General features: G+C 39.8%; 1 protein-coding gene across 15 annotated transcripts in view; it reads left to right on the top strand.

Moving 5' to 3' along the window:
- TBC1D5 (TBC1 domain family member 5) overlaps window positions 1-25,669 on the top strand; it is a 623,629-nt gene that overhangs the window by 35,059 nt on the left and 562,901 nt on the right. For 3 of the 15 annotated variants that reach the window (XM_088835366.1, XM_088835357.1, XM_088835376.1), the window contains exon 2: window positions 14,581-14,645. The exons of the other annotated variants lie outside the window; for them this stretch is intronic. The gene's annotated coding sequence lies outside the window, so the exon portion shown is untranslated. The remainder of the gene's footprint in view (window positions 1-14,580; window positions 14,646-25,669) is intronic. 15 annotated transcript variants of the gene reach the window in all.

Here is a 25,669-nt window from a genome sequence, read left to right as displayed (position 1 = left end):
ATACACATGTTTAAATGACATTTTAAAACAGAATCAGTCAGGAGCCATCCAGAAAATAGTGACCACAGTGGGTCTTTCAAGAGGAAAGTTAATCCAGGAACTAGATGCAGGGGTAATTGGTGTGAAGCCAGAAGGGCCAGTTGAAAGATGTGAAGCACTCTGGAAGCGTATCTGATCCCGCTAAGACTGGAGGAAGGTGAGAAGAGGCAGTTGTGTCCTGGCTGGGAATGTGTGTGTGGAGCTGGAGCAGCCCTGGGCTGGGCCGTCTCGAGGAGAAGGGAGTCCTGGGAAAGAAAGCTTCTGTCTACCCTGTGTCAGGAGAAGCACTCTGCCTTTTCCCTCTTCTTCTGTTTAGTGCCCATCAGGGCCTCTCCACTGGGCCTCTCCAGATCTTCCCAGGAGCCAGAATGCAGTTGCCTGTGACACAGAGCAGCACAGGGTAATTAATTCTGGGGAGTGTGTCTGAAAGCATTTGGTTGGCCAGCTCAACACCTGTGTTGCTGTTGTGTGGTATTCATCAATACATCTCTGTGCCTGAGCATTCGCTAAGAAGACTTTGCTAAACAACAACCCTCCTACCCCCAAAAAACCCCCAAAAAGAAAACTGAAACTAAGCAAAACCCTCTTGTTTTTGTTTTGTAGAAAATGGAAAGAAATAATTCCTTTAAAACTAACATTAAGATCAGCATTTTGGTTTAGTTAAAACATTTCTTGAGTGGCACTGTGTTAAGTAAATGAACTATAAAGTTGGAAACACTTGGTTTTGTGGCATAGTCTACTGGAAGAGATTTTTCTTTTAAAGGATACTTTCATTTTAAAATTTCAGTGAAATGTGTGGTGAATTACAGAGGGGGACATGCTTTTTTAGAAACTTGAGGGAGGCACTGAGGAGCCCGGTGGTCTACAAGTCCATGGGGTCACAAGTCCGTTGAACACAACTGATCAACTGAGCACATAGGCAGGAGCTGTTAATGTGGTCCTGTGGTTTATGGACATTTTCATGAGTTGGGAAGCTTGAGCTGAGCTCCGAAGGATTGTTCAGAACCCATAGTATGAGACAGAAGGGACGTTGCTGGGCGAAGCTTGAGCAAAGGCTCAAAAGTCTGAAAGCTTGACGGACGTATGGAAAATTTCAGTCAGTGTTGCCAAGCATCAAGTCAAGCTCATAAAATGGTCCTGGAGAGCCGGGGGAGCCCAGGTTATTTTCATTCTCAGGCCGGCAGGGAGCTACTGAAGTTGGAGTGGAGTGGCCTGATGAACTTTGTGTCAGCTGTGTGTGTCCCTCGGTGCGTTGAGGAGGGTGGTGTGTAGAGGGAGGAGGCCTGGTGAGAGGCTGTTATGCTGGCCCAGGCCACCGAGGAGCACGTAAGCTCTCTGTCATCTGTATGTCTGAAGGTCATGCAGACTCGTTTCATCCAGGTTCCTCTTGCTGTCCCAGTTCTTAATCCATGTCCCATTTAGATATGCCCTTCTTTTTGTTATTTAAAGATTCAGAATAAGTAGTACAATGTTTAAACAAAAGAACAAACCGCTGTTTTATTTTCAGATTACACATACCTCCCTGGATATTATGTTACTCGTTCTCCTTGAGACTCCCAGGGCTACAGACAGGAGCCAGTCACAGACCTTGCTCTCTGGAAGCAGGCCAGGGAGCCACCCCTGGCCTGAGACCCGGTTGCTCTGGAGTGCCTGGGGGCACTTTGCCCTCCTAGAGCCAGGCCGTGATTTCCTGTGGAGGTTCCCTGGAGAACAGTTTCCTATACTCTCTAATGTAGCTTCTGATACTGAAGAGTGACAGATTTGCAGTGTGACATTTCATTTTAGTAAATATATCTTTTAAAATACCAAAATCCTGCATTTGAATAAGATCCACTTTACACATTGATTTTAATGTATATTCTCTAATTTATTCTGCTAATAAATGTGAGATAGGTGCCATTAGTGCTGTTTCCTTCCTGTACACACTGTAGTCTGTATTTTCTTACTCAAACTTCAGTGAAATTTCTACTGTGTCATAGATGGGCAGCATGGAAATTTTGTTCTCAAGAAGGCTGTAACCTAATAGGGGTCGGCAGACATTAAGTCATAATACAGAGCTGAAGAGACAAGTTAAATAGAAATAGAGTCACTGTACTGAGGGAATTTAGAGGCGGAAGGTACTGAGTCTGGGCTTATATGTTTTCCACATTCTAGCGTCCCTAAAATGGGCAGATGTCTTACAATTTGATGACATCTTAGACTTGATGATCTTAGCCATCTTAGACTTTGAGAGAAAAAGAAAGACACATAGGTCCTGGAGGGTGAGGACCTAAGTAGAGAAAGTTTAGGAAAAAGCTCATAGGGGAGAGAGCCATAGGATGCTAAAGGGAATAATGAGCCCTTTTGGAACGCTGATGTTTAGGGCTCAAGAATGACGTGAAGTGACACTGAGGTGGTTCAGATACACTTTATAGAGGATTTTGAGAATCAGCTTGTGGAGCGGTAAATTTTATTCTTCAGCAAGTGCAAGTTATTGTAATGTCTGGAGAAGGGAAAAGGAAGGCCACACTCAGCATCTCAGCCTCAAGCCACCATGGCTTTAAACTGCTTTATCTTGATTTATTTTCTGCGTTAGCAAGATGTGTCCTAAGGTAATTGGTTTTTTGCTTTGCACCATTTTAGCTTATGAAAGCTTTCATGGGAATGATCTGCTTGTGGATAGTGGGGGAAACCTGTACTGTTCTTAATTTCTTTTTTAGGTCATTCATTGCAGATATATAGAAACACAACTGATTTTTGTGTGTTGATCTCGTACCCTGCAACTTTGCTGAAATTAGCTTTAGTGGCTTTCTTGTGGATTCTTTCAGATTAAAAAAATTGTGTCTGATCATTTCACTGAAGAGCGATAGTTTTACTTCTTCCTTTCCAAACTGAATGCCTGCTGTTATTTTCTTGTCTAATTGCTCTGGCTAGAACTTCTACTATATTGCTGAATTACAGTAAAAACGAGCGCCCTAGTCTTTTTTCTGATCTTAGGGGGAAGGAATTGTCTTTCTTATGGAATATGCTCTTACCTCTGGATTTTCTGTATATACCCTTTATCAGGTTGAGGAAGTTCCCTACAACTTCCAGTTTTCTAAGTGTTTTTGTCATGATAGATTGGTCTGGATGCTGTTAAATGCATTTTCTGCATCAATTGATATGATTTTGTATGTGTGTGTGTTTTCCCTCTCATACTGTTAACGTGTATTTCATTGACTGATTTGCTTATGTTGAATCATCCTGGAGTTCTTGGGGTAAATCCCTCTTATTAGTAGTATGTAATCCTTTTAATATGCTGTTGAGTTGAGCTTGCTAGAACTTTGTTGAGATTTTGTGTTTATATTCACAAAGGGTGTTGACCTTCAGCTCTTTTTCCTGTAACGCCTTTGTCCTTGGTGTCCGGGTCATGCTGGCTTCACTGAATGAGTTAGGGAGTCTTCCCTCCTCTTTACATTTTTTGGAAGAGTTTGAAAAGGATTGGTGTTAGTTCTTTATAAATGTTTGGTAAAATTCACCAGTGAATCCATTTCTTCTTAGACTTTTCTCTGTTGGGAAGTTTTTGGTTATTGATGCTACTTCTTTAGTAATTCAGGTCATTGAAGTTTTTCTAGTTCTTGAGTTAGTTTAGGTAATTTGTGTGTTTACTGTCTTGTCTTTGTGTTTAATTGATGTTTGGGGTGAACTGTTTTGATTCTCTGCTCTTTCCCTACATTTTTAGTTATTTTCTTTGTGGTTACTGTGAGGATGACTGTTAGCATCCTCAATTTCTAACAGTCTAGTTCACGTGGATCCCAGCTTAGTTGCTGCAGCTTGTATGTCTGTGCTTCTACACCACTTCGGTTTTCCCATTGTTTGTGTTGCTGTTGTCACAGATTAAATCTTTATGTTGAATACATTGTTAGTCAGTAACATAAATACAGAATTAAAAACATGTATTTGTCTTTAAATTGTGGAGGATATAAACAGTGAAGTTTGTTGTTCAGTCGCTCAGTCGTGTCCGACTCTTTACGACCCCTTGGACTGCAGCACGCCAGGCTTCGCTGTCCTTCACTGTCTCCTGGAGCTTGCTCAAACTCACAGCCATGGAGTTGGTGATGCCATCCAACTGTTCTGTCCTCTGTCGTCCCCTTCTCCTTCTACCGTCAGTCTTTCCCAGCATCAGGGTCTTTTCCAGTGAGTTGGCTCTCATTTTCTAACAGTGAGGTTACAAATCAATGATACAATAATAGTGGTCTCTGTGTTTGCCCATGTTTTTCCTTTCACTGAAGATCTTTATTTCTTCATATGGCGTTGTTACTTTCTAGTTTTTTTTTTTTTCATTTAGACTTAAGGACTTCCTTTGGTTTTACTTGTAGGATAGGTCTGGTAGTAATGAACTCTGCTAGCTTTTGTTTATCTGGAAATGTCTCTGTGAAACTGCAAGTGTCAGTTCCTCAGACATGTCCAGCTGTTCATGATCTCATGGATTATAGCCAGCCAGGCTCCTCTGTCTGTGGCATTCTCCAGGCAAAAATACTGGAGTGGATTGCTATTCCCTTCTCTAGTAGATCTGCCTGATTCAGAGTCTCCTGCTTTGCAGGCAGATTCTTTACCATCTGAGCCCAGGGAGGCCCCTGAGCCAATGTCTTTATTTCTCTCTTTTTGAAAGGCAGTTTTGCCAGGTATAGGATTCTTGCTTGACAGTTGTATCAAGCAGGGTTTTCCTGAGGAAAAAAACCAATAAAGTGTGTAATGTATGTGTGATTATATAACACAGATATATATATATAGGAAGAGATTTGTTATAAGGGATTGGCTCATGCAGTTATGGAGGTTGGAAAGTCCTAAGATCTATCCTCTGCAAGCTGAAGGTGGAAGACAGCCAGTAGTGCAGTTCCAGTCTTACTCTGAAGCCCTGAGAACCAGGAGAACTGGTCATGTGACTTGCAACACTGAAGGCTGACAAACCTGAGGTCTAAGAAGAACCATTGTTTCAGTTTGAACCCAAAGGCAGGAGAAGATTGAAGTCCCAGCTCAACACAGTCAGGCAGGAGGAATTCCTTCTCACTTGGCCTTTTTGTCTGTTTAGGTCTTTAGTTGACTGGATGAGGCTTACTCACATTTACGGAGGGTATCTGTTTTACTCAGGCAACCAATTCAGATGTTAACCTTGGCCAGAAACACCCAAAACACCCAAAACAACATCTGACCAAATGTCTATGTGTCCTGGAGGCCAGATAAGTTGACATATAGATGAACCATTACAAGATTTTTTCTTTTTTAAAGATTGATGTATAATTGACTTACAACATTGTTAATTTCTGCTGTACAGTAAGGTAGCTTATTTATACACACACACTCTTTTTTAAATATTCTTTTTTTCCATTATGGTATACCAAAAGATATTGAACATAGTTCTTGCTATACAGCAAGATTTCTATCCATTCTGTGTTTAGTAGTTTTCATTCGTTACTTCCACTTTTTTCTTTCAGTACATAAGCATGTCCTCTGACTACCTTTTGTCTTCCTTGCTTTCTGACATGAGATACCACCTTTTTGTCTTCTTGAGGATTTCCTTTATTTGGCAAGTCCTTTCCCTCATGCAGCGTTCGGATTTCTCTCTCTGTTTGCACATCAGCAGTTCGATTATAATGAGTTTATCTCACCTAGAGTTTATGGAGGGTTTTGAACTTGTGGATTCTTGGAATTCATCTCATTTGGGAGGATTTTTGACTTCTTCAAATACTTTCCATGTCCCTTTTCTTTTCTCTTCTTTCCTTGAAATTCCCCTAATGTCTCTGTTGGTCAGCTTCGTGGTGTCCCACCAGGTGCCTTAGGCTTTGTTTAATTTCATACCTTTTCCCTTTGCCTCAGATTCAATAATTTCAAATGTCCTCTTTAACTGATTTTTCGTCTGCCTGCTGAAATCACTCTTGAGCCACTCTGGTGCTTTTTTTTTTCATTGTAGTTACTGTAATTTTCAGCTTCAAAATTTCTGTTTGGTTCCATTTTATAATTTATATTTCTTTATTGATACTTTATTAATTTTGGTGATACATTTTTTTTTTCTTTTTCATGTTTCATGTTTTTTGCAAGCTTTTTTGAATGTATCCTTTGCCCAATAAGCATGATGTCTGGAGTTCCTCAGGGACATTATAGTAAATTAATTTTTTCTTTGAATGGGGAATACTTTGCTGTTTCTTTTTATGTCTTACGATGTTTTTGTTGTTGACATCTAAACATGAATATTATAATGTGATAACTCTGTGAATCATATTCTCCACTTTCCTCAGGGTTTGATTTTTTTTTCCTTGATTGTTAAAGGATGTAATTTGTTTAGTGATTTTCCAAAACCATTCTTTGCAAAGATGATTCCTTGTCATGTGTAGTTGGTACATTTTCTATTCCTTTGCCTGTGTTCAGCTAGTTTTGGACAGATTGCTTTGAGTGACAAGAGCTGACTCAATTCCACCTTCCCCCCAAAGTCTTAAACAAACAAATAGAAGAACGTCTCTCCTGGGCTTTGTAGATCAGCCCTGTTCTGGGGCAGTCTTTCAGTCCTTAGCCAGGCTTGCATGGAGCTCAGTGATAAATGCAAGGTAGAAGCTTAGAGTTGTCTCAGGTGTTTTTTGAGGTTGCATCTTGCTGTGGACATGTATATTGTCTTCTGAATTACAATCTGTACTTAATCTGTCAAAGAGGACCCCCTCCCTAGCTTTTGCTCCTCGTCTAGGTGATCTGTTATATGTTCAGACTGTAATCTTTTGTCACAGGCATCTTTCATTGTCAGTTCTGCTCTCCGTGTTTTCAAATGACTCTTGCTTTTCCAGCCCTAGTTTCACGTTAGGTGAAGAAGAGCTGAGTGCCTTCCGTTAGTCCTTCAGGGGGTCCCCAGACAGACGAGAGCAGACACACTCACTGTGAGTAAGCTCTGTTATGCCCTCTGTGGAGCCCAGGACCCAGGCTGCAGATGCCAGTGAGGGCTGCCGCTGTGTCACCGAAGGGATGGAGCCCAGGTGCGGAAACTCCGCAGAGCTGTCCTACTGGTGTGAAACTGCCTTTTCCTTGATTCTGTTTTTATTTGGCTGTTGTAAACCTTTTGCTGTTTTCCATAGTTTTAACAGTGTTGTTTCTGACAGTTACTACTTGGTTTTTTTGTGTGTTTCTGTCAGAGAATGTGGAGCCTCCCTACTTTACCATTTTGCTGACTTTTCATTGTCGTTTTGATTTGCATTTCCCTGATGGCTAATGAAGTTGAACGTCTTTCTTCATATGCTTATTGGGCATTTGTATATATTTTTCAGATTTGGCCAAATTTTAATTGGGTTATTTGTCTATTATTGAACTGTAAAATTTCTTTACATATTGTATATTCAGGTTCCCTATACATGATTTAGAACCATTTTCTCCCATTCTGTGAGTTGTCTTTTCTGTTTGTTGAAGTGCCAATTTGTCCTTTGAAGAATGAAAATTTTAGATTTTGGTGATGGCTAATTTATGTTTTTTTTTTTTTTTTTGTTACTCATGCTTTTGGTGTCATAGCTATGGGCTATTTATCTTTAAAGAATGGGCAGAAAAAAACGAGTGAGTAAGGAAACCGAGAGATCAGAAAAGAACCAGGAGACGATTTTGCCAGATAAATCAAGAGAGAGGTTCAAGTTAAGGATAGTTAGGTGCATCATATACTGCAAAGAGAGTTTAATAGGAGAACCATAAAAGGCAGTAACTTTTGGCCCTGAGAGTAGAGGATGAGGTAACGCTAAGCTGGTATCTGCTCTCAGAATGACTACTGGGTACTTTATTTGCACATTTCACTTTTGACTGCTGATGACAGGAGTCAGCGAGCTGTGGTGTGGAGCGAGGGGTAGGTTTCTTACAGTAGTAGGAGTAGTGTTAGTCGCTCAGTCGTGTCTGACTCTCTGTGTTCCCACAGACTGTAGCCTGCCAGGCTCCTCTGTCCATGGGATTCTCTAGGCAAGAATACTGGAGTGGACTGCCATTCTCGTCTCCAGAGGATCTTCCTGACCCAGGGATCCAACCTGGGTCTCCTGTGTTGCAGGCAGATTCTTTACCGTTTGAGCTACAGGGAAGACTTTAGGTTTCACTCTATTATTTGTTGTTCAGTTGCTCAGTCATGTCTGACTCTTTGCAACCCCATGAACTGCAGCACACCAGGCTTCCCTGTCCTTCATAATCTCCCGGAGTTTGCTCAATATCATGTCCATTGACTTGGTGATGCCATCCAACCATCTTATCCTCTGTCGTCCCCTTTTCCTCCCGCCTTCAATCTTTCCGAGCATCAGGGTCTTTTCCAATGAGTCAGCTCTTCTCATTGGGTGGCCAAAGTATTATAGCTTCAGCATCAGTCCTTCCAATGAATATTCAGGGTAGATTTCTTTTGGTATGGACTGTTTGGATCTCCTTGGAGTCCAAGGGACTGTAAGAGTCTTCTCCAGCACCACAATTCAAAAGCATCAATTCTTTGGTGCTCAACACTTTTTATTGTCCAACTCTCAAATCCTTACATGAATACTGGAAAAACCATAGCATTGACTATATGGACCTTTGTAAGCAAAGTAATGTCTCTGCTTTTTAATACACTATCTAGGTTTGTCTATTTTACATGTCAGTGGTTTCCCTTGGTGGTGGTTTCAGAAGTTTTCTGTGATGCCCGCTTGGCTGAGGTCCCTTGTGTCTGAGAAGTGGTTACTCTATTTCATGAGTGGACCTCTGCAGCTGTGTTGGTAAGTGGGACCCTCACATTCCTAATACATGGCTGTTGTATCCAGGGGTAGACCTCTGTGCTAAAGTGGGCTAAGAAGTTTTTCAACATTTTGTAATTGTTGGAAGGCAAAGAGGCAGGGTGAATTTCAATGGGCTTGTCTTCTAGAAAGATGTATAAAATTGCACTTGGGGCAGCCTTGCTTACCCGTGGTGATATAGATCCTGGCAGAGGGGACTCGTGTGTGCAGAGCAGAATGAACCCTCTGCCAGGGACAGACTGACTCACTTGCAGAGACAGTGTGATCCCAGGGAGGATGAGTTGCTTTATTTCTGGGCAGCTTTGTGGTTCCTGATTTCCAGACCCAATTATAATAATGCCTGTTCATCAGTGCTGTGAGATACCTTTCTTTGTTTTTTTTCTTACATTCTTTTTAATGTGAGTATTTACGTGGGGCTAAGCCTTGAAATTAAAAGACTCTCAGTCCTTGGAAGGAAAGTTATGACCAACCTAGACAGCATATTAAAAAGCAGAGACATCACTTTGCCAACCAGGGTCCGTCTAGTCAAGGCTATGGTTTTTCCCGTGGTCGTGTATGGATGTGAGAGTTGGATGGTGAAGAAAGCTGATCGCCAAAGAATTGATGCTTTTGAACTGTGGTATTGGAGAAGACTCTTGAGAGTCCCTTGGACTGCAAAGAGATCCAACCAGTCCATTCTAAAGGAGATCAGTTCTGGGTGTTCATTGGAAAGATTGATGCTAAAGCTGAAACTCCAATACTTTGGCCACCTCATGCGACGAGTTGACTCACTGGAAAAGACTGATGCTGGGAGGGATTGGGGGCAGGAGGAGAAAGGGACGACAGAGAATGAGATGGCTGGATGGCATCACCGACTCGATGGACATGAGTTGGAATGAACTCCAGGAGTTGGTGATGGACAGGGAGGCCTGGCGTGCTGTGATTCATGGGGTCGCGGAGAGTTGGAGACGACTGACCTGAACTGAAGCTTTGTACAGGTTTCTGTTTGTTGGCACACAGAGAATCTTGTCTAAGACAGTGTCACTTTGATATGAAAATGCCCACTGAGAAGAGAAAAGAGGAAGGAGACAATTTTGTGGAGATGTTCATATGATGTTACCTTGTGATGCTGGACAGTGACAGATGGTGATGATTGTTTTTAATATGGATTTGAGTACTTACCTGTGATTCAGATTTAATTAGGCATGTGTTTTACATTGTCTGTGTTCCATTGTACTGGCTTTCTAAATCTGTTTTTTGGCCACGCTGCATGACATGCAGGATCTTAGTTCCCTGACCAGGGATCGAACAAGTGCTCCCTGCAGTCAAAGTGCAGTGTCTTAATCCTTGGACTGCCAGGGAAGTCCCTGGTTATTTAACTTAAATAGTGTCTTTGAAAATAGCAAAGTAAAAATAATTTAACATTATCTGTGAAATTAAACATGCATGTAACCTATGACAGTTTTCCTGGATATGTTAGAAAACTTCTTGGGTGTGTGCACCAGCAGATGTGTTCAAAAATGTTTTCTGGAAGCATTGTTTGTAACAGCAAAAACCTGGAAATACTCAAATATACACTTGTGGTAGAAAGATGAATAAGTTGTGGCATATTCATACACTGAAGTCTGTTTAGTACTGCAAATGAATGGTTTACAGCTTCATGCTTATCTTAGAAACAGGATTTAGTGAAAAAACGTTTAGTGTTCACAGAAAATATACATAGCGTAGAGCTATTTTTAGTATTTAAGTATTTAGAGACTTCAAAACAAGTTAAAAACTAATCATATTGTTTAATTGTACATAGAAGGTAAAGTATTATGAAAGAGGAAGGGTATGATTGAAGGAAAATACAGGGTAATAATTTCCTTTGTCAGATGTGGGGCAGAAGGTTGACACGAGGAGAAACACACCAGGAATTTAAAGACATTGGTGACATTTTGCTTCTTAGGCTCAGAGACGAGTTCATCAGACTCATTTTGTTACTCTGCTTCACAACATGTATTACATGTATTCTTGTACACATCTCAAGTATTTCATAATGCAAGGTTAAGAACTGTTACAAATTTGTTTGCTTTAAAAGTGCTTTTATTTTTACATAAAATTAAAACTCACAGGACAAAACTCATTTTTCAAGCTGAAATAATCACGTATTTTAACATATACTATACTACCCAGACTTTTTATTTACCTCGTGCTACCTTCTCAGATCCAAATTCTTAGGATTCCTTTTGACTTCCTTTTCCTCAGGTTAATTTAATAATGTTGAGTGCTAGTGATACAGTAACAAAGCTTACAATAAGTATTTTCTGAACAAATGAATGAAGTAGTCTTTTTCTGCATTCAAATGGCTATATCTTTCCTTTTCTCCTTTGCTTTTTGCTTCCCTTCTTTTCACAAAGGAGAAAGGAGAAAGCAAAGGAGAAAAGGAAAGATACACCCATCTGAAGGCAGAGTTCCAAAGAATAGCAAGGAGAGATAAGAAAGTCTTCCTCAGTGATCAGTGCAAAGAAATAGAGGAAAACAATAGAATGGGAAAGACTAGAGATCACTTCAAGAAAATTAGAGATACCAAGGGAACATTTCATGCAAAGATGGGCTCGATAAAGGACAGAAATGGTATGGACCTAACAGAAGCAGAATATATTAAGAAGAGGTGGCAAGAATACACAGAAGAACTATACAAAAAAGATCTTCACGATCCAGATAATCACGATGGTGTGATCACTCACCTAGAGACAGATATCCTGGAATGTGAAGTCAAGTGGGCCTTAGGAAGCATCACTATGAACAAAGCTAGTGGAGGTGATGGAATTCCAGTTGAGCTATTTCAAGTCTTGAAAGATGATGCTGTGAAAGTGCTGCACTCAATATGCCAGCAAATTTGGAAAACTCAGCAGTGGCCACAGGACTGGAAGAGGTCAGTTTTCATTCCAATCCCAAAGAAAGGCAATGCCAAAGAATGCTCAAACTACTGCACAATTGCACTCATCTCACACGCTAGGAAAGTAATGCTTAAAATTCTCCAAGCCAGCCTTCAGCAATACATGTACCATGAACTTCCAGATGTTCAAGCTGGATTTAGGAAAGGCAGAGGAACCAGAGATCAAATTGCCAACATCCGCTGGATCATGGAGAAAGCAAGAGAGTTCCAGAAAAACATCTATTTCTGCTTCATTGACAATGCCAAAGCCTTTGACTGTGTGGATCACAATAAACTGTGGAAAATTCTGAGAGAGATGGGAATACCAGTCCACCTGACCTGCCTCTTGACAAACCTGTATGCTGGTCAGGAAGCTACAGTTAGAACTGGACATGGAACAACAAACTGGTTCCAAATAGGAAAAGGAGTACGTCAAGGCTGTATATTGTCACCTTGCTTATTAAACTTATATGCAGAATACATCATGAGAAACTCTTGGCTGGACGAATCACAAGCTGGAATCAAGATTGCCAGGAGAAGTATCAATAACCTCAGATATGTAGATGTCACCACCGTTATGGCAGAAAGTGAAGAAGAACTAAAGAGCCTCTTGATGAAAGTGATAGAAGGGAATGAAAAAGTTGGCTTAAAGTTCAGTGTTCAGAAAACTAAGATCATGGCATCCGGTCCCATCACTTCATGGGAAACAGATGGGGAAACATTGGAAACAGTGTCAGACTTTATTTTTGGGCTCCAAAATCACTGCAGATGCTGATTGCAGCCATGAAATTAAAAGGCGTTTACTCCTTGAAAGGAAAGTTATGACCAACCTAGATAGCATATTAAAAAGCAGAGACATTACTCTGTCAACCAAGGTCCATCTAGTCAAGGCTCTGGTTTTTCCCGTGGTCATGTATGGATGTGAGAGTTGGACTAGCAAGAAAGCTGAGTGCCGAAGAATTGATGCTTTTGAACTGTGGTGTTGGAGAAGACTCCTGAGAGTCCCTTGGGCTGCACGGAGTTCCAACCAGTCCATTCTAAAGGAAATCAGTCCTGGGTGTTCATTGGAAGGACTGATGCTGAAGCTGAATCTCCAATACTTTGGCCACCTGCTGTGAAGAGCTGACTCATTGGAAAAGACCCTGATATTGGGAAAGACTGAGGGCTGGAGGAGAAGGGGACGGCAGAGGATAAGATGGCTGGATGGCAATACCGACTCGATGGACCTAGGTTTGGGTGAACTCCGGGAGTTGGTGATGGACAGGGAGGTCTGGCGTGCTGTGGTTCATGGGGTCAGAAAGAGTCTGACATGACTGAGCTACTCAACTGAGTCTTTATCTTTTTCTCTTGCATAACATCAAGTCATTCAACAAGTGCTTTCTAGTCTTAAAAGTTACGTCTAGGCTGATCTGGGTTTTCTGTTTATAGTCTCTGGCTGGGTTTTGGGCCCTCACAGGCCTGTGCTGTCTCCCACCTGGCTGTCCTCTCAGTGTTTTTCCCTCTAGTTAGTTTATCCATCTTACTGACACAGGGTTAATTTCCTGAAGCATTCATTTGATCATTTGTGCAGTTCCTCTGAAACTTTAATGATGAAGTGTTGAGGTACATATTCTTCAGGATGGGCTCCAGGCCTCTATAATTGGTGTTAACCAATAGCCCATTCTCACTACTCCTGTTCGGGGTAACGGCCTCTCTTACTGGCTGCCTTGCTTTGGGGTGTGGGGATGAGGGGTGTGGGGAGGCAGCCTGCCTGGACGTCCTTATTCTTGTAGCCTTCAGAGTCCCTCTACCTTCAGATATCAAATAACTGTATTTGGACGACTCTCAGAGAGACTTGTATTTTGCAGCAGTTGGACTAGGTTCTTCTTCTTTTTTAAAGTTCAGTTAAAATTATTTTGTTTTCTATCTTTCTGGTATTCATTCTTAGTTTCTGGTGTCCTTCTGGTTTTCCATCTAGTTTTGCTTGGAATCATTATCATTTTAGTGTGCAACTCTCTTAGACTAGTTTCTCTGGATGGCAGTGATAGAAACCTATATGAGATGGCTTAGCTCAAAGGAGAATTTGTATTAAAGAGCAATAAAGGATGGATTAAAGACTTGACTGTGAGACCTGAAGTAACCATTGGTGGTAATCTCCTTGACATCAAGCTTGGCAGTAATTTTTTGGATTTCACAGCAAAAGCAAAAATAAACAAGTGAAACTAAAATGCTTCTGCACAGTGAAGGAAACCATCAGCAAAATGAAAAGGCAACCTACCAAAAGGGAGGAGGTATTTCCAAATCTTATTTCTGATAGGATAATGTCTGAAACATGTAAAGAATTCATTCAACAACAACCTGATTAAGAAATGGGTGGAAGATGTGAATAGACATTTTTCTAAAGAAGGCATACTGTTGGCTTATAGGTGCATGAAAAGATGCTCAACATCATTAATCATCAAAAAGTACAAATCAGAACAATGAGATATCACCTCAGGTGAAATAAATTAGAGAAAGACAATATTGTAAGATCTCACTTATATATGGAATCTTAGCAATCTTATAGATACAAAGAGCATGCCGTTTTGCTAGCATTGAGGGTGGGCAAATGGATGAAGGGAGTCAAAAGGTACAAACACCTATTTAGCTATAAAGTAAGCAAGACGTGAGAATGTGAGTTATAGCATGGCAGCTATAGTTAATAATGCGGCATTGCATATTTGAAAGTTTCTGAGAGAGTAAACCTTAAAAATTATCAACACAAGAAGCAATTCTGTAACTGTATAGTGATAATGTTAACTAGACTTCTTGTGGTGATCATTTCGCAGTATATGCAAACAGTGAGTCATCATGTTGTATATATATGTCAGTTATACTTCAGTTAAAGAATAATAAAGCCATCTCGTAGAACTGAGCATAAACTGCAGCTGATGTTTACAGGAGGAAGAGGAACTACGAGAGGAACTCCTGGAAATCAGGAACTACAAATTCCAGCCTGAACTTCTGTATGTTTGGTATGGGGTATGGAGGCTTGCATGTAAAGTCCACCATTTTGCTTCATTCTGATTTCAGTTTAAGAATCAATTTGCTTAATGTAGATTCTTTCACAGATAGGGAGTTTGGTGATAGATATTTCCAAAGTGTTTCTCTAGCCTAATTTTGTATTTAGAGACCAGCAATTTGTAAGAGTGATGAACCTTCTATAAGTTTTGACATCAGTTAAAATACTTAAAGTTGTTTGAAACTCTGTGTGTGGTCTTGAAAGTTTGAAGAAATGTGGATCAGGTGTGATAATTTTGAAGCTTCTCAGGAAAATAAGTTTTAAACGTCAGACTTTACATGCTAATAGCGTGCATCAATGTCAAGAAACAATCGCGTACCAGAAAATGGCAAAGCAAATGAAGAGAAGAGATCAAATGCAGGCCACTTCCTCCACTGAAGCATTGAGGTGTCGTAGCTTCTCAGGATGGCACATGGGCACCACTTATTCCTGAAATTAATAGTTAAAATGGCAGTCTCCTTTTGGAAAATTAATGATTTATTTTATTGGAGCAATTTAAACCATCATACGTTATCATGTATTGACAAGGGTGTTTGGAGACTAGTGGTATCATGTGTAAAAGTTGCTACGGCTGTTTGGAGAACAGTTGGGCTATACGTAGTAAAATGGAGAATGTGCTTATATCTCAGAAAGTTACCTCATACAGACCTTAGGGCAGTGATTCTCAACCAGGGAGTTTTATCTTCCAGGGACACTTGACAGCGCCTAGAAATGGTTTTCGTTGTCACATCTGGGACTATTGACTCTGGTGGGTGAGATCAGGAATTCTCTAGATATGCTGTAATTCACACGACAGGCTGTCACAGCAAAGGATTACGAGTCCTAATTTTGTAGAGTGTGGAGGCTGAGAAACCTGGCTTTAGAGAACACAGTTAACATGTTCTTGTATGTGAACATAGAGACTTTTCCAAGAATGCTCGTAAAACATTGTAATTGTGCAAAATTGGAAACAACCTGAATGTCTATCAGTGGAGGAAAGGATAAAATAAAATGTGATAGGCCTATGGGATTCATTACCTTACAGCAGTTAAAAGGAAAAATTATGTCTATATATTAGTAGATCTAAAAAGTGAATGAAAAAGATGCCAGGTACTTTCAGTTTGATACCGTTATGAAAAATTAAAAAAAAAAAGCAACAACTCTGTTAATCCAATATGTAAATGAAAATGTAGGAAGTGAATTAGAAGGCTTTGTGGAAACCTCACTCTACAGGCTGCTCCTGAGGTGGGAGGAGGCTAACAGCACCAGAGTGGTCAGCCGTGGCTTTACCTCTAGTTGTTCTTTTATATCAAACACAAGGTGAAGCAACTGTGGTTTTATGTTTGTGTGAATTGAATGCAGAGTATTAATGCCATTTGTTATAAATTTTGGCTAGAGGGACTTGCATGTTTGTAATAGTATTATTATTTTTTTTTATAGTTCTAGTATTTCTCAAAAACTCGTCCATGAATTCCATTTACAGCTTTATCTGCATTCAGATTTCGTAGCACACAGAATATCATGCACTATCTTTTTTCAGTTCTTCTTGTCCAGGAAGTTAGTCTTCTTATAAAGTGAAGTGTAACTATTTTTTGGTATTCGTTATTTATTTACTTTATTTGTATAGCTGTGGAGAAGATGTATTTATTGACTGGCATTAACCCCTGTTTGTGCTTTAATTCACAAAAGTGAAAGGCATCATAAAGAACTCCCAACAATTATTTATTTTACCAATTTTTTTTGCATTAGAATATATAGAAATAATTGGATCTTGAACAGGAACAAAAAATATTTCTCCTATTGACACTTTGTTGCATTGATTTTTTTAAAAAAATGTTGTATAAATATTTGATTACAGTAGTTTAATCTTTTCAGTAACTATTTCAGTTCAGTTCAGTCGCTCAGTCGTGTCTGACTCTCTGCGACCCCATGAATCACAGCACGCCAGGCCTCCCTGTCCATCACCAACTCCCAGAGTTCACTCAAACTCATGTCCACAGAGTCGGTGATGCCATCCAGCCATCTCATTCTCTGTCTTCCCCGTCTCCTCCCGCCCCCAACCTTTCCTAGCATCAGAGTCTTTTCCAGTGAGTCAACTCGTCGCATGAGGTGGCCAAAGTATTGCAGTTTCAGCTTTAGCATCAGTCCTTCCAATGAATACCCAGGATCGATCTCCCTTAGAATGGACTGGTTGGATCTCCTTGCAGTCCAAGGGACTCTCAGGAGTCTTCTCCAGCACCACAGTTCAAAAGCATCAGTTCTTCCGCGATCAGCTTTCTTCACAGTCCAACTCTCACAGCCATCCATGACCACGGGAAAAACCATAGCCTTGACTAGACGGACCTTTGTTTGCAAAGTAATGTCTCTGCTTTTTAATATACTATCAAGGTTGGCCATAACTTTCCTTCCAAGGAGTAAGCGTCTTTTAATTTCATGGCTGCAATCAGCATCTGCAGTGACTATTTAGGAAACTGAATTTAGGTGTCTAAGTGATTCTATGAACTTTACCCATAAAATATATTTAAAATCTTATCTAATGTTTTCTGAATAAGTTTTATTTTTTAAAGTTTTTATTTATTTATTTTTTATTGGAGGCTAATTATTTTACAATATTATATTGGTTGGTTTTGCCATACATTGACATGAATCCGCCCCGGGTGTACATGAGTTCCCCCTCCTGAATAAGTTTTACTTAAAAAATTTTTGCAACTACTATTGAGAAGAAATGGATATAATGTCAGTCAGTATATTCTTTCTCAGAACACAAGGATCAGTTTTCATTTGTGATAAATACATTGGCAGTAAAAAATGAAGTGGAAATAACACATGGCCTATAATTTTTTTCATACAGTGATGTAAAAAGTAAGTGTCTCAAATACAGTGTAATTAAATGTTATAATAACTATTTAAAATATCTTTGATTATGTCAAATTAAATAAGTTAGATTAAAACTGCATTCATAATTATATAGAAGATCATAATTTTTACACAAAAAAGCGTTTACCAAAAATTATTCCAAAGTTTAGAAAACTCACTAATTTAAATTTAAAAACTTAAAATAATTTTTAGTTAATGGAATTTATTTACCTTTGTTAGAGAGGGCTTATCTCTTTAAATGTAAATGTCAATCCAATGAAAAGGTGACTGAAAATTAATGACTTTACTTAAAAAAATCAGGTTCTTAAAAGTTTAGATTAGATCTAATTTTTTTGTTAAAGGATTTTATACAAATTATAAAAATAGCTTAATTATAAAAATCATGAAGGTAATTTTAATTCAGAATACTTAATTTAAGATAATTTAAGCTCAAATGTATAATTATAAAGTTATGACTCCTAACTATATAGAATTTGAAATAAGTCATACAACCTTTCTAGATATTTTTCATAGTTAGGTGAAAACAAGGCACGAACTGTCTCCATTTGATTTTCTGGCTAATGCTTGCAGTTTATTACTAGAGTTAATCCGTAATTGCTGAAAAAAGTTGTCCCATGGTTACCCATATTTTTTCTGTGATACAGTATGGAATAAATTATAAGGGTGCATATTCAAGAAAAACTGTTGGTGAACTTTTTTTTTTTACGTAGATTTTGAGTGTCTTTGCTGTTGTTCAGTTGCTCAGTTGTGTCCGACTCTGTGACCCACAGGCCTCCCTGTCCTTCATAATCTCCCGGAGCCTGCTCAAACTCATGTCCACTGAGTCGGTGATGCCATCCAGCCATCTCATCCTCTGTCGTCCCCTTCTCCTCCTGCCTTCAGTCTTTCCCAGCGTCAGGGTCTTTTCCAGTGAGTCAGACCTTCGCATCAGGTGGCCAAAGTATTGGAGTTTCAGTATCAGTCCTTCCAATGAATATTCAGGACTGATTTCCTTTAGGATTGACTGGTTTAATCTCCTTGCAGTCCAAGGGACTCTCAAAGTCTTCTCCAACACCACAGTTCAAAAGCATCAATTCTTTGGTGCTCAGCATTTTTTATGGTCCAACTCTCAGATACATACGTGAATAATGGAAAAACCATAGCTTTGACTAGATGGATCTTTGTTGGTAAAGCAATGTCTCTGCTTTTTAATACACTGAGTAGGGTTGCCATAGCTTTTCTTCAAAGGAGTAAGCATCTTTTAATTTCATGGCTGCAGTCACCATCTGCAGTGATTTTGGAGCCCAGGAAAATAAAATGTCTCACTGTTTCCATTGTTTCCCCATCTGTTTGCCCTGAAGTGATGGGACCAGATGCCATGATCTTAGTTTTCTGAATGTTGAGTTTTAAGCCAACTTTTTCACTCTCCTCTTTCACTTTCATCAAGAGGCTCTTTAGTTTTTCTTCACTTTCTGCCATAAGGGTGGTGTCATCTGCATATCTGAGGTTACTGATATTTCTCGCGGCAATCTTGATTCCAGCTTCTGCTTCATCCAGCCTGGCATTTTGTATGATGTACTCTGCATGTAGAGTGACAATGTACAGCCTTTACGTATTCCTTTCCCAATTTGGAACCAGTTGTTCCATGTACAGTTCTAACTGTTGCTTCTTGACCTGCATACAGGTTTCACAGGAGGCAGGTCAGGTGGTCTGGTATTCCCCATCTCTTGAAGAATTTTACGCAGCTTGTTGTGATCCACACGGTGAAGGGCTTTAGCATAGTCAATGAAGCAGATGTTTTTCTGGAATTCTCTTGCTTTTTCTATGATCCAGCAGATGTTGGCAATTTGATCTCTGGTTCCTCTTCCTTTTCTAAATCCAGCTTGTACATCTGGAAGTTCTCGGTTTACGTACTGCTGGAGCCTAGCTTGGAGAATTTTGAGCATTACTTTGCTAGCATGTGAAATGACTGCAATTGTGCGGTAATTTGAACATTCTTTGGCCTTGCCTTTCTTTGGGATTGGAATGAAAACTGACGTTTTCCAGTCCTGTGGCCACTGCTGAGTTTTCCAAATTTGCTGGCATATTGAGTACAGCACTTAACAGCATCATATTTTAGGATTTTCGGTAGCTCAGCTGTAATTCCATCACCTCCACTAGTCTCTTTTGAAATGATCCTTCCTAAGGCCCAATTGATTTTGCCCAATTGATTTTGCCCACTTAATTGCTGAAAAAGGAGTTTTCCCATGGTTACCCATTATTTTTGTATATTACGGTATATAATAAATTTTAAGATATTTTATGGATATTCAAGAAATAGTGTTTGTTAAAAATTTATTTTTAAATGTATAGGTTTCGGGTATACAGCATTGTAATTTGACATCTGTATATACCACAAAGTGGTCATGATCACAAGTTTAGTTTACCATCTATCACATCTGCTTTACTCCCTTCACTTGTTTTGCTCACCCCTAACCTCCTTCTGGTAACTGCTAATCTTTTCTCTGTATCTGTGAGTTTTTGTTTTATTTTATTTGTTTACTTTTTTATTTTTTTTAGTTTCCACATTTGAGTAAAATCATATGGTATTTGTCTTTTTCTCTCTGATTTCTTTTACTTAGCACATTATTCTTAAGGTCCATCTATGTTGTCTCAGATGGCATGATTTCATTCTTTCTTTGATTAAAAAAATTTTTTTTAGGATTTCATTCTTTTTGTGCCTGAGTGGTATTCCCGTGTGTGTGTGTGTGAGAGAGAGAGAGAGAGACGTCTTGTTCATCCTTTCAGCTGTCAGTGGCCACTTTAGTTGTTTTCCTATGTTGGCTGTTATACATGATGCTGCAGTGAACATAGGGATGTGCATATCTTGTTGTATCAGTGTTTTCTTGTTCTTCAGGTAAATGCCCAGAAGTGGAAGAGCCAGGTCATACGGTAGTTCTGTACTGTCTTTCTGAGGACACTGTGTTCTGTCTCTGTAGTGACTGTACCAGTTTATAGTCCCACCAATAGTGTATGAAGATTTCCTTTTCTCCGTATCCTCTCCAACATTTATTATTTCTTATCTTTTTGATAATTGTAACACCTGTGAGTTGGTAGTTAATTGTTTTTGATTGGCATTTCTGTAATGATCAGTCATGCCGAACCTTTTCATGTACCTGTTGGCTCTCTGTATGTCTTCTTCAGAAAAATGTTTTTTGAGATCTTGTTAGGGAAATGAAATGAATAGTCTTGTTTAGACTTCTGAGGCAAAGCAGAGCAGGCCTCTGACCTTGTTTCTTACCTGCCTGGACACTGCCCTGACTGCTAGTGACTGGGAGTAATGACCTGGTGTGAGTGGAAGGCTTGGAGCACCTTAGATAAGATGGGGGAGAAATCTTGAGACTGTTGAGACCTGGAGGGGGCTGGCCAACCAAGCCCCAAGCTTAACTGCATTCTAGTTTACACAACAAAACAAACAGTATTAATAGGAAACCAAAGCTGTGGTTTGGTCACAGATGGAAGATGATGTCAGTTTGTGACCTCCCTGGGATTATAAGGGGGAACCCCAAACTGCAGTCTTTGAACTTTCACCCATTGAGTGGACATGCTGCCTGGGACCGTTTCCCGACTGGGCTCCAGGTGTGCTGTGACACAGGACTTCCCAGCACAGATTAAGTCTGGACGTTGATTAGAACCCAAATTGGTAATGTATTCTCTGTCCTTTCTATTTCTCTTTTCTTTTAATGTTAGTACTTTGAAAGTAAGCTAGATAGTTCTCTGACAGAAATTTGTATTATTTATTTGTATTTAACAAGTGGCTTCTTTTGTTAACAAATCCTTTGAACCTGAGACGAGTGAAAACTTTGGGCAAAACAGATCTTTTGCCTATTTTTTAATTGGGTTTTGTTTTTTGTTTGTTATTTGGACATGCCATGCTGTGTGTGGGATCTTTTTCCCCTGACCAGGGATTGAACCTTGCAGTGGAAGTGTGGAATCCTAACCACTGGACCACCAGGGAATTACATGGTTATTTGTTTTTGCTGTAAGAGTTCTTTATATGTTTCAGATATTATCCCCTTCTCAGAAATATTGTTTGGAAATATCTCCTCCCATTCAGTAGGTTGCCTTTTCATTTTGATGGTGGTTTCCCTCACTGTGCAGAAGCATTTTAGTTTGATGTAGTTCAAAAAGTTTTAAAAGCAAAAGTTTCTAATAGTCTATATGTGTTTGTATGTGTGTATAACGGTAGAGTCGATTCCTTGGTAGATCCAGTGTTTATGAAAAAGAATAGCAGAATAAACCTGGAAAGTTACTAGAATTATCTTTCCCTCTGGTATGAAGTATGTGGTCCTCCAACAAAGGTATGAAGTTCTGGTTTGAGCAGAAGGATAAGATCCTTTATTTCCTTCTTAGTGCTGGATATGTGAAGAAGCAGTATAAACATGATGTATTCTTTTCAAGTTGAATTTTACTGGGATATTGTATAATGGAAAGAATTAACACAGTCACTTAAAAATAACAGTGCCAAAGAATGTTAATGGTTATTGATAACAATTTTGGGGTTCCATTCCCAGACTCCCATATATATGAGTTCATTGTTTACTAGGGTACACTTATTAGGCATGTCTCGGTGGGAAAATTTGTGACTGTGTGCCTTTGGATGTTAATCTTCAGGTTTCAGTTAATCTTCAGACTCAGATGCTATTTGAGTCATTAGCGTTTCCCTGTGAGGAGCTCAAGTCCTTTTTTGACGGATACAGGAGTATACTGCTTGCCTTTATTTCTCCCCAGTTTTAGCCATTTGCAAAGTTTGTGATGATAACTTTTGATCTTTGTAGTTTTCCTTTACTAAAAAGTGTATTCTTCAAGGAAGTGCATTAAGCTTAAAAGTTTGGTTCCTCACTGTCATGTTTTCAGTCAGGATCAAGAAGCACCAGTGAAGAGTTTGCCATCACGGGGGCAGTTTTCCATGGATGCGTATATGCATGTAGGTGTGTTTTTAAAACCTGCCTTTCTCTCTCTACAATGAAGACTTAAAGCAGCTAAGGAGAGAATACAAAAATGTGATTACGAATAACTTTAAATAAAAACTCAAAAGACACCGTGGGATATTTCATTTTTTGTTCTTCTTTATATTGGTTAAGCTTGGTGTAAGCTTTCAGAATTTTAAATTATAAGGCTAAATATTTTCATTGCCTGATGTTTATGTCTAGCTGAAATGCATTTAAAAAAATAAATTTCACTGTAAATTTCCAGCTTAAATCCATTTTTATTATAAATTACCAAATTAAAATATTGTGTGTCTTTTATATGCTTAGGCTTTGAATCAAGACAGTTGTAGAATAGTTTGGTGAGAATTTATTATGTAAGGACCTTGCCCCTGAGCTTTTCTGAATGGCTTGAACTTTTGGTTCTTCATGGTTAAGTATGGATACCCTCTCATGGATCACAGTCTTGTGGCAAAGGGGCTTGCAACACTCAATGAAAGTTTGAGCCATGCCTTCAGAGCAACCCAGGATGGGTGGGCAAAGAGACCCAGGTCATAGTGAAGAGTTCTGATAAAACGTGGTCCACTAGAGGAGGAAATGGCTACTCACTCCAGTATTCTTGCCTTGAGAACTCCATGAACAGTATGAAAAGGCAAAAAGATAGGACACTGGAAGATGAACCCCCCCAGGTCGGAAGGTGTACAGTATGCTACTGGGGAAGAGCAGAGGACAGTTACTAATAGCTCCTGGAAGAACGAAGCAGCTGGGCCAGAGTGGAAATAATGCTCAGTTGTGGATATGTCTGGTATTGAAAGTAAAGTCTGATGCTGTAAAGAACAGTGTTGTGTAGAAACCTGGAATATTGGTTCCTTGAATCAGGGTAAATTGGACATGGTCAAGCAGGAGATGCAAAAATGAATATCAGCATCTTATCAATCAGTGACTAAAATGGATGGGAATGAGTGAATTTAAATCAGATGACCATTATACTACTGTGGGCAAGAATCCCTTAGAAGAAATGGAGTAGCCCTCATAGTCAACAAGAGTCTAAAGTGCAATACCTGGGTTCAGCCTCGAAAATGACAGAATGACCTTGGTTTGTTTCCAAGACATACTATTCAAGATCACAGTAATCCAAGTCTGTGCCCCAACCACTGATGCTGAAGAAGCTGCCATTGACTGGTTCTGTGAAGACCTACAAAATCTTCCAGAAATAACACCACGAAAAAAATGTCCTTTTCCTCATAGGGTGTTAGAATGCAGATGTAGGAAGTCAAGAGATACCTGGAATAACAGGCAAGTTTGACCTTGGAGTACAAAATGAAGAAGGCCAAAGGCTAACAGAGTTTTGTCAAAAGAACATGCCAACATCCTTTTCCAACAACCCAAGAGAAGACTCTACATATGGACATCAGCAAATGGTCAATACCCAAATCAGAGTGATTATGTTATTTGCAGCTGAAGATGGAGAAGCTCTATACAGTCAGCAAAAATGAGACCTGGAAGTGACTGTGGCTCAGATTATGAGCTCTTTATTGCAAAATTCAGGATTTAATTGAAAAAAGTAGGGAATACCACTAGGCCATTCAGGTATGACCTAAATAAAATCCTTTATGATTATACAGTAGAGGTGATGAATAGGTTCAGGGGATTAGATCTGGTAGACAGAGTGCCTGAAGAACTAATGATGGAGGTTCCTAACAGTATACAGGAGGTGGTGACTGAGATCATCACAGCAATAAAGAAAAGAAAGAATGCAGAGTGGTTGTCTGAGGAGGTTTTAAATATAGCTGAGGAAAGAAGAGGAGCAGAAGGCAAGGGAGAAAGGAAAAGATGCTCTCAGCTGAACGCAGAGCTGCAGAGAACAGCAAGGAGAGAGAAAGAAAGCCTGCTTCAATGAACAATGGGAAAGGATAGGGGAGAACCATAGAAGGGGAAAGACTGTCTCTTTAAGAAAACTGGAGACATGATGGGAACATTTCAGGCAAGGATGGGCATGACAGAGGACTAGGGAAGGAGCCGACAGCAGCAGCGGAGATGAAGACGAGGTTGTACAGAGATGGTTTTAGTAACCTGAGTAACTGCGATGGTACAGTCACTCACCTAGAACTGGACATCTGGGGTATGCGGTCAAATGAGCCTCAGAAAGCATTAGTGCGAGCAAAGCTAGAGGGAGTGCCGGGATCCCAGCTGCACTGTGTAAATCCTGAAAGATGATGCTGTTACAGTGCTGCACTCAATGTCTCAGCAAATTTGGAAAACACAGCAGTGGCCACAGGACTGGAAAAGGTCAGTTTTTGTTTTAATCCCAGAGAAGGGCAAGCCAAAGAATGCTCAAACCGCTATGCAGTTGGGCTCATTTTACGTGCTAGCAAGGTGATGTTCATATCCATTAAACTAGGCTTCCGCAGTGTGTGAATGGAGAACTTCCAGATGTACAGGCTGGATTTAGAAAAGGCAGAGGAGTCAGAAGCCAAATTGCCAGCATTCACTAGATCATGCAGAAAGCAAGGGGATTCCAGAAAAACATCTACTGCTTGTTCATTGACTATGATGAAGCCTTTAACTGTGTGGATCACAGCAAACTGTAGAAAATTCTTAAAAGAGATGAGAGTACCAGACCACTTTACCTGTCTCCTGAGAAATCCATATGGGGGTTAAGAAGCAGCAGATAGAACTGAGCATGGAACAGCTGACTGGTTCCAAATTGAGAAAGGAGTAAGAGAGGCACTAAAGCCCCTCTTGATGAGACTGAAAGCGGACCGTGAAAAAGCTGGCTTAAAGCACAGCACTCAAAAAACTAAGATCATGGCATCCAGTCCCATCACTTCATGGCAAATAGATGGCAAAACAATAGAAACAGTGACAGACTTTATTTTCTTAGGCTCCCACATCACTGCAGATGGTGACTGCAACCATGAAATTAAGAGACACTTGCTTCTTGGAAGAAAAGCTATGACAAATCTAGACAGCATATTAAAAAGCAGAGACATTGCTGACAAAAGTCTGTCTAGTTAAAACTATGATTTTTTCCAGTAGTCATGTATGGATATGAGAGTTGGACCATAAAGAAAGCTGAGTGCTGAAGAATTGATGCTTTTGAACTATGGTGTTGGAGAAGACTCTTGAGAGTCCCTTGGACGGTAAGATCAAACCAGTCAATCCT

This window comes from Moschus berezovskii, chromosome 1, assembly GCF_049115385.1.
Source record: "Moschus berezovskii isolate FMDL1 chromosome 1, NW_MosBer_1.0, whole genome shotgun sequence".
NCBI classification, from domain to species: Eukaryota; Metazoa; Chordata; class Mammalia; order Artiodactyla; family Moschidae; genus Moschus; species Moschus berezovskii.
This window is presented reverse-complemented; position numbering and strand designations above follow the sequence as displayed.